Source organism: Aquarana catesbeiana, linkage group LG06, assembly GCF_042186555.1.
Source record: "Aquarana catesbeiana isolate 2022-GZ linkage group LG06, ASM4218655v1, whole genome shotgun sequence".
NCBI classification, from domain to species: domain Eukaryota; kingdom Metazoa; phylum Chordata; class Amphibia; order Anura; family Ranidae; genus Aquarana; species Aquarana catesbeiana.
The window spans coordinates 242823196-242836759 of record NC_133329.1 but is presented as its reverse complement, the minus strand read 5'-3'; the positions used below and the strand labels follow the sequence as shown (position 1 = coordinate 242836759).

The window sequence follows — 13564 nt, the reverse complement described above, 5'->3', positions numbered from 1 at the left end:
TAGAACTACAGGTAACTAATGCGTTTTTAAACGGCTTTGTATCGTTTTTTTTTTTTTTTTTGGTTGTGGGACTACAGCTAAAATGTTAGCTTTTAAACAGCTATTATTTGTGTGTTTTGTATCTGTCTGTGTAGCTGTGTGCATTGTGTAAGCAGGTCAGACGAGCTTCAGTGGGTAGGCTAATTAGCATATCAATGGATATTCCCCAGTAAGCATGTGGTAATCCTAAAAGCCACATAGAACCTACAGGACAGAAGTGCTCATATACAAGCCAGCTGATAATGCCACAGTAAGTGTGGTGAGTCTTTTCTATGGGTATGCAAAAGTTTAATTGTTTTGAATGATATCAGTTTTTTTTTTTTCGTGAGTTGTAAGAGCTAATAATTGAGTTTGGTTTATTACTCAGTGCAGTGTTGGAACGTTAGTACAAATAGAATTGTGTATTGTATGGTTGTGAAATGGAACTTGTGCATACATATGTTAAAAAGTACGCTTCTGCCAATTATCATTCATGTGCAGATGAACCTCTTAAAAGCCAGTGTAAGGTACTATTGTCTCAGTGTCAGCAACATAATAGCAGATTATTGGGTAAACAGCTAAAAAAGAAAGTTAAAAAAGAAAGGTTGGCAAATGAAATTGCAGTGTTGCTCAGAATTAAATTTATATCTGAACAAATGGAGGGGAAGTGGGAAGCAGAGAGGAGACGTCTAGGGGAGGACATAGAGGAAATCAGTGAAAACCTTCTAAAGATTGCAAGAGCCTCCAGTAGTGAGATAGATGAATTGCAGGCTACAGCAGGCAATTTGTCAGAAAGAAACAGTGAGCTACAAGAACAGCTTCAGAGGTGCGCATGGACTGTGATATGAAGAGCAAACTTTTAGAGTCATTGCAAGTAAAGGTGTCAGAGATGGAAGAGTTGGTTATGTTTTTAGAAAGAAAAATTAGCAAATGCACACTCCCAGCTTCTTACTAAAGAGCAATGTATAGTATCGCTCAATGAGCACGAAGGAACATGCCAATTGGCCAATATCTGCACAGTCAATGAGGAGAAGGGCTGTGATGAAACACAGTCTGCTATTGCTTCAAAGCAGAATAACAGTTACTTTGTGCCAGATTCTGGGTGAATTTAATGCCCTGGAATCACCAGCAAGTCTGTCCAATAAATTTGAGGCTCTGGTCCTTAAATTTCATTTGAGTAATGATGATGCAAGTTCTCTTCTGAAAGCATGGCTACCAGGACCTTTGGCAGGCCAGTTATCTGCACAGGTTAATGATAACTTAGCAGATGCAGAGGTGCGGAGGAAAGAGTTGCAGCGCATTGTGGACAGTCGTGATAATGGTCTGAGTGATTTACAACGAATGAAATTTAGGAGAGGAGATGACCCAATTTTGTTCTGCAGTGAGTATCTTGCATTGTATACGAAAGTGTTCAACTCTCCTGACTTATTGGAGGATGATACAAGTTTCATATACTCAATGGCCAATAAGTGTTATGTAAGCTATCCCACTAGAATGGCTGAGAAATGCTAGATCCTACCAAAATTGTGTCAATATCCTGCGAGACTTCTGTCAAGAGTCCAGTGATAGGGAATATGGGTCAAGGCAGGTGTATCCGTAATAAGCAGAGGTACAGGAAGGCAGAGAGAGTTCAGACATTCTAAATGGAATAGACATGGACATAGATTTCGTAAAGCCCTTAACATTGCTAGCATGGAGCAGGAAACCCCAGAAATACAGGTATCTGCAACGAAATCCCCCACCCAGGACAGGGACAGCACAGCGCAAAGGCCTGATATGAAAGATAGTAGCCAAGACAGATCACACAGTTCTGAAGAAGAGATAAGGAATGACAGTCCACACCCTAAAAATAGTCAGCAACAAGACTGGATGAACATTCCAATCTTTGCCCCCTGGGCTAATCTACCATTCTGGCTTGTATCTAGTTGGACGCAAATTGCATTGCCATTTTTCCTGAGTAATATGACAAAGTTTACCAATACCGATTGCTTACTATAGGAAAATATGGCAACTGTTCCCTAGCTTTGCAATTAATGGGAAAAGGCTTGGGGGACTCAAAAAAAAGTCAATTGTCATGACAATTGTGTGTAATCACTGTCTTTGTATTCCTTTTTCAGAGACCTTGGAAGAAGTTAAAACTGGTTTGGATACTAATGTCTGTGTGTTTTGTTTGCAGGCCCTTCAAAGTGAGAACAACATGGGGCAAATTTAGCAAAACAGGGGTTAGGTTATTGTAAATGCATAATCGATTATCATATGGTACCATGAGCTCATTAATTAGTAATTGTTTGCAAACAATGAAAAAAATAAGATAAACAATGGTCAGGCATTAATGGATTAAAGAGTTATAAATGAAGTTACAAATGTTGTGATGAGGTACAGATGTTTTGTTTTTTGTTTTTTCCCCATTAACTAATTGTCTTTTAGATGGAAATGAGCACTTACAGTGGGGATCAAAAGTTTGGGCACCCCAGGTAAAAAATGTATTAATGTGCATAACAAAGCCAAGGAAAGATGGAAAAATCTCCAAATGACATCAAATTACAGATTAGACATTCTTATAATAGGTCAAAAAAAGTTAGATTTCCTTTCCATCATTTACACTTTCCAAATTACAAAAAAATGGCTTCTGCGAAAGTCTGAGCACTCTGCAGAATTTATAGCATGCACTGCCCCCTTTGCAAATCTGAGACCTGCCAGTGTCATGGATTGTTCTCAGGCTGGGTTCACACTGGTCCGACAAACGCTCCGACATTGGGAGCTCATGTCGCATGACGTGTGAAATTTAATGTTTCCCTATGGGAGCCGTCCTAACTGGTCCGACACAAGTCGTTCCGACTTTAGAAATGCTCCCTGTACTACTTTGGTCCGACTTTGATCCTACTTCAGCCTATTGACTATCATTGAAGTCGGATCAAAGTCGGATTGCCGTCTCGCATGATCCGACTTCGGCACGCGACTTGTGCTCAGATCATCTTGAGGGGGAACTCCGCGCCAAATTTTAGATAAAAATCCGGCATGGGTTCCCCCTCCAAGAGCATACCAGGCCCTTGGGTCTGGTATGGAACTTGAGGGGAACCCCCTACGCCGAAAAAGCGGCGTGGGGGGTCCCCCCAATCCATACCAGACCCTTATCCGAGCACGCAGCCCGGCCGGACAGGAATGGGGGTGGGGACGAGCGAGCGCCCCCCCCCCCCTCCTGAACCGTACCAGGCCGCATGCCCTCAACATGGGGGGTGGTGCCTTGGGGGAGGGGGCGCGCTGCGGCCCCCCCACCCCAAAGCACCTTGTCCCCATGTTGATGAGGACAAGGGCCTCTTCCCGACAACCCTGGCCGTTGGTTGTCGGGGTCTGCGGGCGGGGGGCTTATCAGAATCCGGGAGCCCCCTTTAATAAGGGAGCCCCCAGATCCCGGCCCCCCACCCTATGTGAATAAGTATGGGGTACAGCGTACCCCTACCCATTCACCTAGGAAAAAAGTGTCAATTTAAAAAAAAACACTACACAGATTTTTAAAGCATTTTATTAGACAGCTCCGGGGGTCTTCTTCCGACTTCGGGGGTCTCTCCGGTTCTTCTCCACGCTCTCCGGATCTTCTGCCGGGCTCCTCCGCTCTCTTCTGCTCTTTTGCCGCTCTTTTGCTAAAGCGGAGGAGCCTGGTCTTCAATCTTCTGCCTTCTGCCCTCTTCTCCTGATGTTGACACGACGCTCTCTGGGGCTAGAATGCTCTCTGTGCGCTCTGCTCTGACTTATATAGGCGGTGACCCCGCCCCCTTATGCCATCACAGTCCCTGGGCATGCTGGGACTATGACGGCATAAGGGGGCGTGGTCATCGGGTGATGACCACGCCCCCTAAAACGTCACAGTCCCAGCATGCCCAGGGACTGTGACGGCATAAGGGGGCGGGGTCACCGCCTATATAAGTCAGAGCAGAGCGCACAGAGAGCATTCTAGCCCCAGAGAGCGTCGTGTCAACATCAGGAGAAGAGGGCAGAAGATTGAAGACCAGGCTCCTCCGCTTTAGCAAAAGAGCGGCAAAAGAGCAGAAGAGAGCGGAGGAGCCCGGCAGAAGATCCGGAGAGCGTGAAGAACCGGAGAGACCCCCAAAGTCGGAAGAAGACCCCCGGAGCTGTCTAATAAAATGCTTTAAAAATCTGTGTAGTGTTTTTTTTTAAATTGACACTTTTTTCCTAGGTGAATGGGTAGGGGTACGCTGTACCCCATACTCATTCACATAGGGTGGGGGGCTGGGATCTGGGGGCTCCCTTATTAAAGGGGGCTCCCGGATTCTGATAAGCCCCCCGCCCGCAGACCCCGACAACCAACGGCCAGGGTTGTCGGGAAGAGGCCCTTGTCCTCATCAACATGGGGACAAGGTGCTTTGGGGTGGGGGGGCCGCAGCGCGCCCCCTCCCCCAAGGCACCACCCCCCATGTTGAGGGCATGCGGCCTGGTACGGTTCAGGAGGGGGGGGGGGCGCTCGCTCGTCCCCACCCCCATTCCTGTCCGGCCGGGCTGCGTGCTCGGATAAGGGTCTGGTATGGATTGGGGGCGACCCCCCACGCCGTTTTTTTCGGCGTAGGGGGTTCCCCTCAAGGTCCATACCAGACCCAAGGGCCTGGTATGCTTCTGGAGGGGGAACCCATGCCGGTTTTTTATTTAAAATTTGGCGCGGAGTTCCCCCCCTAAAGATTCATACCAAACACAGTGCCGGCATTGGCGGGGATCCAAGTCGGATCCCCGTTCATTGAAAGTCGGACACATGCCGGCTTCATGTCGCAGGGCAAAGTCGGATCCAAAGTAGGACGGCTGTCGTGTCGCACCAGTGTGAACCCAGCCTCAATCATCATCTGGGAAGACCAGGTGATGTCAATCTCAAAGGTTTTAAATGGCCAGACTCATCTGACCTTGCCCCAACAATCAGCACCATGGGTTCTTCTAAGCAGTTGTCTAGAAAACTGAAACTGAAAATAGTTGACACTCATAAAGCTGGAGAAGGCTATAAGAAGATAGCAAAGCGTTTTGAGATGTCAATATCCTCTGTTCGGAATGTAATTAAGAAATGGCAGTCATCAGGAACAGTGGAAGTTAAAGCAAGATCTGGAAGACCAAGAAAAATATCAGACAGAACAGCTCGCAGGATTGTGAGAAAAGCAATTCAAAACCCACGTTTGACTGCATGATCCCTCCAGAAAGATCTGGCAGACACTGGAGTTGTGGTACACTATTCTGCTATAAAGAGATACTTGTACAAATATGGTCTTCAAGAGTCATCAGAAGAAAACATCTTCTACGTCCTCACAACAAAAATCAGCGTTTGAACTTTGCAAATGAACATATAGACAAGCCTGAGGCATTTTGGAAACAAGTTCTGTGGACCGATGAGGTTAAAATAGAACTTTTTGGCAGGAATGAGCAAAAGGTACATTTGGAGAAGAAAGGGAACAGAATTTAATGAAAAGAACCTCTGTCCAACTGTTATGCATGGGGGTGGATCAATCATGCTTTGGGGTTGTATTGCAGCCAGTGGCACAGGGAACATTTCACGAGTAGAAGGAAAAATGGATTCAATAAAATTTTAGCAAATTTTGGATGGTAACTTGATGCCATCTGTGAAAAAGCTGAAGTTAACCACTTGACGACCGCCTCACGCCGATGTACGTCGGCAAGGCGGCACGGACAGGCAAAATCACGTACAGGGTACGTGATTTGCCTTCCGCGGGTGGGGGGTCCGATCGGACCCCCCCCCCGCCGCCCGAGGCGGTCCCGTTCTGTCCCCCGGCGATCAGAGACGAGGGGGAGGCCATCCGTTCGTGGCCCCCCCTCGCGATCGCCGCCGGCCAATGGGAACACTCCTTTGCTGCTGTATGCTAAACAGCAGCAAAGGAAGTGATGTAATCTCCCCTCGGGTCGGTAGTTTCCGTTCCGGCCCGAGGAGAGACGACATGTGAGTGAGTGCACCAACACACACACACACACACACACACACACACACACACACACACACACACAGTAGAACATGCCAGGCACACATTACACCCCGATCCCCCCCCCCCCGATCGCCCCCCGATCCCCCCCCAATCACCCCCCCCCCTGTCACAAACTGACACCAGCAGGTTTTTTTTTTTTTTCTGATTACTGCTGTGTCAGTTTGTGACAGTTACTGTGTTAGCACAGTTACTGTTACCCCCCTGTAGGTCTAGGGTACCCCCCTAACCCCCCCTAATAAAGTTTTAACCCCTTGATCACCCCCTGTCACCAGTGTCGCTAAGCGATCATTTTTCTGATCGCTGTATTAGTGTCGCTGGTGACGCTAGTTAGTGAGGTAAATATTTAGGTTCGCCGTCAGCGTTTTATAGCGTCAGGGACCCCCATATACTACCTAATAAATGTTTTAACCCCTTGATTGCCCCCTAGTTAACCCTTTCACCACTGATCACTGTATAACCGTTACGGTTGACGCTGGTTAGTTTTTTTTTTTTTTATAGTGTCGGGGCACCCGCCGTTTATTACCGAATAAAGGTTTAGCCCCCCGATCGCCCGGCGGTGATATGCGTCGCCCCAGGCAGCGTCAGATTAGCGCCAGTACCGCTAACACCCACGCACACAGCATGCGCCTCCCTTAGTGGTATAGTATCTGTACAGATCAATATCTGATCCGATCAGATCTATACTAGCGTCCCCAGCAGTTTAGGGTTCCCAAAAACGCAGTGTTAGCGGGATCAGCCCAGATACCTGCTAGCACCTGCGTTTTGCCCCTCCGCCCAGCCCACCCAAGTGCAGTATCGATCGATCACTGTCACTTACAAGGCACTAAACGCATAACTGCAGCGTTCGCAGAGTCAGGCCTGATTCCTGCGATTGCTAACAGTTTTTTTGGTAGCATTTTGGTGAACTGGCAAGCACCAGCCCCAGGCAGCGTCAGGTTAGCGCCAGTACCGCTAACACCCACGCACGCACCGTACACCTCCCTTAGTGGTATAGTATCTGAACGGATCAATATCTGATCCGATCAGATCTATACTAGCGTCACCAGCAGTTTAGGGTTCCCAAAAACGCAGTGTTAGCGGGATCAGCCCAGATACCTGCTAGCACCTGCGTTTTGCCCCTCCGCCCGGCCCAGCCCACCCAAGTGCAGTATCGATCGATCACTGTCACTTACAGAACACTAAACGCATAACTGCAGCGTTCGCAGAGTCAGGCCTGATCCCTGCGATCGCTAACAGTTTTTTTTGTAGCGTTTTGGTGAACTGGCAAGCACCAGCCCCAGGCAGCGTCAGGTTAGCGCCAGTACCGCTAACACCCACGCACGCACCGTACACCTCCCTTAGTGGTATAGTATCTGATCGCATCAATATCTGATCCGATCAGATCTATACTAGCGTCACCAGCAGTTTAGGGTTCCCAAAAACGCAGTGTTAGCGGGATCAGCCCAGATACCTGCTAGCACCTGCGTTTTGCCCCTCCGCCCGGCCCAGACCACCCAAGTGCAGTATCGATTGATCACTGTCACTTACAAAACACTAAACGCATAACTGCAGCGTTCGCAGAGTCAGGCCTGATTCCTGCGATTGCTAACAGTTTTTTTGGTAGCATTTTGGTGAACTGGCAAGCACCAGCCCCAGGCAGCGTCAGGTTAGCGCCAGTACCGCTAACACCCACGCACGCACCGTACACCTCCCTTAGTGGTATAGTATCTGAACGGATCAATATCTGATCCGATCAGATCTATACTAGCGTCACCAGCAGTTTAGGGTTCCCAAAAACGCAGTGTTAGCGGGATCAGCCCAGATACCTGCTAGCACCTGCGTTTTGCCCCTCCGCCCGGCCCAGCCCACCCAAGTGCAGTATCGATCGATCACTGTCACTTACAGAACACTAAACGCATAACTGCAGCGTTCGCAGAGTCAGGCCTGATCCCTGCGATCGCTAACAGTTTTTTTTGTAGCGTTTTGGTGAACTGGCAAGCACCAGCCCCAGGCAGCGTCAGGTTAGCGCCAGTACCGCTAACACCCACGCACGCACCGTACACCTCCCTTAGTGGTATAGTATCTGATCGCATCAATATCTGATCCGATCAGATCTATACTAGCGTCACCAGCAGTTTAGGGTTCCCAAAAACGCAGTGTTAGCGGGATCAGCCCAGATACCTGCTAGCACCTGCGTTTTGCCCCTCCGCCCGGCCCAGACCACCCAAGTGCAGTATCGATTGATCACTGTCACTTACAAAACACTAAACGCATAACTGCAGCGTTCGCAGAGTCAGGCTTGATCCCTGCGATCGCTAACAGTTTTTTGGTAGCGTTTTGGGGAACTGGCAAGCGCCAGCGGCCTAGTACACCCCGGTCGTAGTCAAACCAGCACTGCAGTAACACGTGGTGACGTGGCGAGTCCCATAAGTGCAGTTCAAGCTGGTCAGGTGGCAAGCACAAGTAGCGTCCCGCTGTCACCAAAAAGACAAACACAGGCCCGTCGTGCCCATAATGCCCTTCCTGCTGCATTCGCCAATCCTAATTGGGAACCCACCGCTTCTGCAGCGCCCATACTTCCCCCATTCACATCCCCAACCAAATGCAGTCGGCTGCATGAGAGGCATTTTCTTTATGTCCTCCCGAGTACCCCTACCCAGCGAACCCCCCAAAAAAGATGTTGTGTCTGCAGCAAGCGCGGATATAGGCGTGACACCCGCTATTATTGTCCCTCCTGTCCTGACAATCCTGGTCTTTGCATTGGTGAATGTTTTGAACGCTACCATACACTAGTTGAGTATTAGCGTAGAGTACAGCATTGCACAGACTAGGCACACTTTCACAGGGTCTCCCAAGATGCCATCGCATTTTGAGAGACCCGAACCTGGAACCGGTTACCGTTGTAAAAGTTAGTTACAAAAAAAGTGTAAAAAAAAAAAAAATATGAAATAAAAAAAAAAATAGTTGTCGTTTTATTGTTCTCTCTCTCTCTATTCTCTCTCTCTATTGTTCTGCTCTTTTTTACTGTATTCTATTCTGCAATGTTTTATTGTTATTGTTATTGTTATTATGTTTTATCATGTTTGTTTTTCAGGTGTGTAATTATTTATACTTTACTGTTTACTGTGCTTTATTGTTAACCATTGTTAACCATTTTTTTGTCTTCAGGTACGCCATTCACGACTTTGAGTGGTTATACCAGAATGATGCTTGCAGGTTTAGGTATCATCTTGGTATCATTCTTTTCAGCCAGCGGTCGGCTTTCATGTAAAAGCAATCCTAGCGGCTAATTAGCCTCTAGACTGCCTTTACAAGCCGTGGGAGGGAATGCCCCCCCCACCCCCACCGTCTTCCGTGTTTTTCTCTGACTCTCCTGTCTCAACAGGGAACCTGAGAATGCAGCCAGTGATTCAGCCAGCTGACCATAGAGCTGATCAGAGACCAGAGTGGCTCCAAACATCTCTATGGCCTAAGAAACCGGAAGCTACGAGTATTTCATGACTTAGATTTCGCCGGATGTAAATAGCGCCATTGGGAAATTGGGGAAGCATTTTATCACACCGATCTTGGTGTGGTCAGATGCTTTGAGGGCAGAGGAGAGATCTAGGGTCTAATAGACCACAATTTTTTCAAAAAAGAGTACCTGTCACTACCTATTGCTATCATAGGGGATATTTACATTCCCCGAGATAACAATAAAAATGATTAAAAAAAAAAATATGAAAGGAACAGTTTAAAAGTAAGATTAAAAAAGCAAAAAAATAAGAAAAAAAAAAAAAAAAAAAAAGCACCCCTGTCGCCCCCTGCTCTCGCGCTAAGGCGAACGCAAGCGGCGGTCTGGCGTCATATGTAAACAGCAATTGCACCATGCATGTGAGGTATCACCGCGAAGGCCAGATCGAGTGCAGTAATTTTTCCAGTAGACCTCCTCTGTAAATCTAAAGTGGTAACCTGTAAAGGCTTTTGAAGGCTTTTAAACATGTATTTATTTTGTTGCCACTGCACGTTTGTGCGCAATTTTAAAGCATGTCATGTTTGGTATCCATGTACTCGGCCTAAGATCATCTTTTTTATTTCATCAAACATTTGGGCAATATAGTGTGTTTTAGTGCATTAAAATTTAAAAAAGTGTGTTTTTTCCCCAAAAAATGCGTTTGAAAAATCGCTGCGCAATTACTGTGTGAAAAAAAAAAATGAAACACCCACCATTTTAATCTGTAGGGCATTTGCTTTAAAAAAATATATAATGTTTGGGGGTTCAAAGTAATTTTTTTGCAAAAAAAAAAAACTTTTTCATGTAAACAATAAGTGTCAGAAAGGGCTTTGTCTTCAAGTGGTTAGAAGAGTGAGTGATGTGTGACATAAGCTTCTAAATGTTGTGCATAAAATGCCAGGACAGTTCAAAACCCCCCCAAATTACCCCATTTTGGAAAGTAGACACCCCAAGCTATTTGCTGAGAGGCATGTCGAGTCCATGGAATATTTTATATTGCGACACAAGTTGCGGGAAAGAGACAAATTTTTTTTTTTTTTTTTGCACAAAGTTGTCACTAAATGATATATTGCTCAAACATGCCATGGGAATATGTGAAATTACACCCCAAAATACATTCTGCTGCTTCTCCTGAGTACGGGGATACCACATGTGTGAGACTTTTTGGGAGCCTAGCCGCGTACGGGACCCCGAAAACCAAGCACCGCCTTCAGGCTTTCTAAGGGCGTGAATTTTTGATTTCACTCTTCACTGCCTATCACAGTTTCGGAGGCCATGGAATGCCCAGGTGGCACAAAACCCCCCCAAATGACCCCATTTTGGAAAGTAGACACCCCAAGCTATTTGCTGAGAGGTATAGTGAGTATTTTGCAGACCTCACTTTTTGTCACAAAGTTTTGAAAATTGAAAAAAGAAAAAAAAAAAAAGTTTTTTCTTGTCTTTCTTCATTTTCAAAAACAAATGAGAGCTGCAAAATACTCACCATGCCTCTCAGCAAATAGCTTGGGGTGTCTACTTTCCAAAATGGGGTCATTTGGGGGGGTTTTATGCCACCTGGGCATTCCATGGCCTCCGAAACTGTGATAGGTAGTGAAGAGTGAAAGCAAAAATTTACACCCTTAGAAATCCTGAAGGCGGTGATTGGTTTTCGGGGCCCCGTACGCGGCTAGGCTCCCAAAAAGTCCCACACATGTGGTATCCCCATACTCAGGAGAAGCAGCTGAATGTATTTTGGGGTGCAATTCCACATAGGCCCATGGCCTGTGTGAGCAATATATCATTTAGTGACAACTTTTTGTAAATATTTTATTTTTTTTTTGTCATTTTTCAATCACTTGGGACAAAAAAAATAAATATTCAATGGGTTCAACATGCCTCTCAGCAATTTCCTTGGGGTGTCTACTTTCCAAAATGGGGTCATTTGTGGGGGTTTTGTACTGCCCTGCCATTTTAGCACCTCAAGAAATGACATAGGCAGTCATAAACTAAAAGCTGTGTAAATTCCAGAAAATGTACCCTAGTTTGTAGACGCTATAACTTTTGCGCAAACCAATAAATATACGCTTATTGACATTTTTTTTACCAAAGACATGTGGCCGAATACATTTTGGCCTAAATGTATGACTAAAATTTAGTTTATTGGATTTTTTTTATAACAAAAAGTAGAAAATATCATTTTTTTTCAAAATTTTCAGTCTTTTTCCGTTTATAGCGCAAAAAATAAAAACCGCAGAGGTGATCAAATACCATCAAAAGAAAGCTCTATTTGTGGGAAGAAAAGGACGCAAATTTCGTTTGGGTACAGCATTGCATGACCGCGCAATTAGCAGTTAAAGCGACGCAGTGCCAAATTGGAAAAAGACCTCTGGTCCTTAGGCAGCATAATGGTCCGGGGCTCAAGTGGTTAAAGAGAGGATGGCTTCTACAAATGGATAATGATTCTAAACACACCTCAAAACCCACAGGGGATTACATCAAGAGGCGTAAACTGAAGGTTTTGCCATGACCTTCACAATCTCCTGACCAACATTATTGAAAATCTATGGATAGACCTTAAAAGAGCAGTGCGTGACAGACAGCCCAGAAATCTCAAAGAACTGGAAGACTTTTGTAAGGAAGAATGGGCAAAGATACCTCAAACAAGAATTGAAAGACTCTTGGCTGGCTACAAAAAGTGTTTACAAGCTGTGATACTTGCCAAAGGGGGCAGTACAAGATATTAACTCTGCAGGGTGCCCAAACTTTTGCAGACACCATTTTTTTGTTTTCTGTAATTTTGAAAGTGTAAATGATGGAAATAAAATCTATCTTTTTTTGACATATTATAAGAATGTCTAATCTGTAATTTGATGCCATTTGGAGATTTTTCCATCTTTCCTTGGCTTCGTTATGCACATTAATACACATTTTTACCTGGGGTGCCCAAACCTTCGATCCCCACTGTACTCTTCTCAGGAGGAAAATCCATGGATGTCTTTAGTTAAAAGTTGAGTGTTTGTCATTGTTTTATGGTGGTTGTCTTGTCATGTTTTTGTGTGATAATGTCCAGAATGTTAATTTATTTTTGTTATTAATTTTTTAATTTTTTTTTTTTTTTTTTTATATTTTTGGTATTTGTTTAGTCATCCATTTTATGTTTGTTTAGGTGGAAAAATTGTTTAGTCCACCTGAAAGGGGGGTAATTGGCTATTCCGTCAATTAGCAGCTGAATAGATGGTCATGGGAATATGTCCTCCAGCTGAATACATTTTGTTTATTTAAGACAAGAGTTGTTGGTAGGAAGACATTCTAGTCTCTGGAGTTCGTTATTTTCTCTTTGTTTTATGATCATTCAGGTGGAAAAAGTTCCAAAACGTTTAGCCTTTGTCCACCTGAGAGGGGAGTTAGTGCATAGATCTTAAAGTTAGATAAATGCATTGTTTTTTTAGTGTTTAAATTGAGAATTTTGAGAGTCAACATTGACGTTTGTTTTTTTTTAAATTTTGATCATACCATGGGTATCCATTTTAGAGTGGTTTCAGCGTAAAGAGGTCATGGTTGGTTTGATAGTTTGGGCAGAGTTGCAGAAGCCAGGAATACTAAGTTCCTGGGTTCCAAGGAAGGAACTGTAAATAAACGTAGTAAGCGAGCAGATATTATGGATAAGAATTTGATTCTGCTCGTGTTTCACTTCCAGAGTCCTGGTGGAGCGAGATTGGAGAGGTCTCTGAAACATGGATGACAGACGTTCATCTGGTTGGCAATTTGTCTATGCCATACCACACTGCAAATTTGTTCTGATAGACATCAGGAGAGAAGGGACAAACAAAAAGATTCAGTTTAATACTTGTTTTTGCTTATGGACAATTTAGGGCCAATGCTAAATCTGAAGGACTGTGCCCATCAACAAGACTTGTGAAACATTTTTGCCGGAGCCTCTCCTGATGAATGCAAACATGCTATTAATACATGTGCAATGGGTTGGAGGTTGGGGAAGGAATATACACATCCAATTCATCAGAACATGAAATAACTTTTTTTTTTGTTGGAGGAAGGAATTGAAAGAAGAAAAGGTTTTTAATGTATGACATGTATTGACGTAACG

At 45.1% G+C, this 13564-nt stretch overlaps 1 protein-coding gene and 1 pseudogene across 1 annotated transcript in view; one reads left to right on the top strand and one right to left on the bottom strand.

The window, feature by feature from the left end:
- Positions 1-13564, bottom strand: part of SLC39A10 (solute carrier family 39 member 10) — a 134083-nt gene that overhangs the window by 104220 nt on the left and 16299 nt on the right. The gene's annotated exons all lie outside the window — the stretch shown is intronic.
- Positions 260-2016, top strand: LOC141147721 (posterior protein-like; annotated as a pseudogene).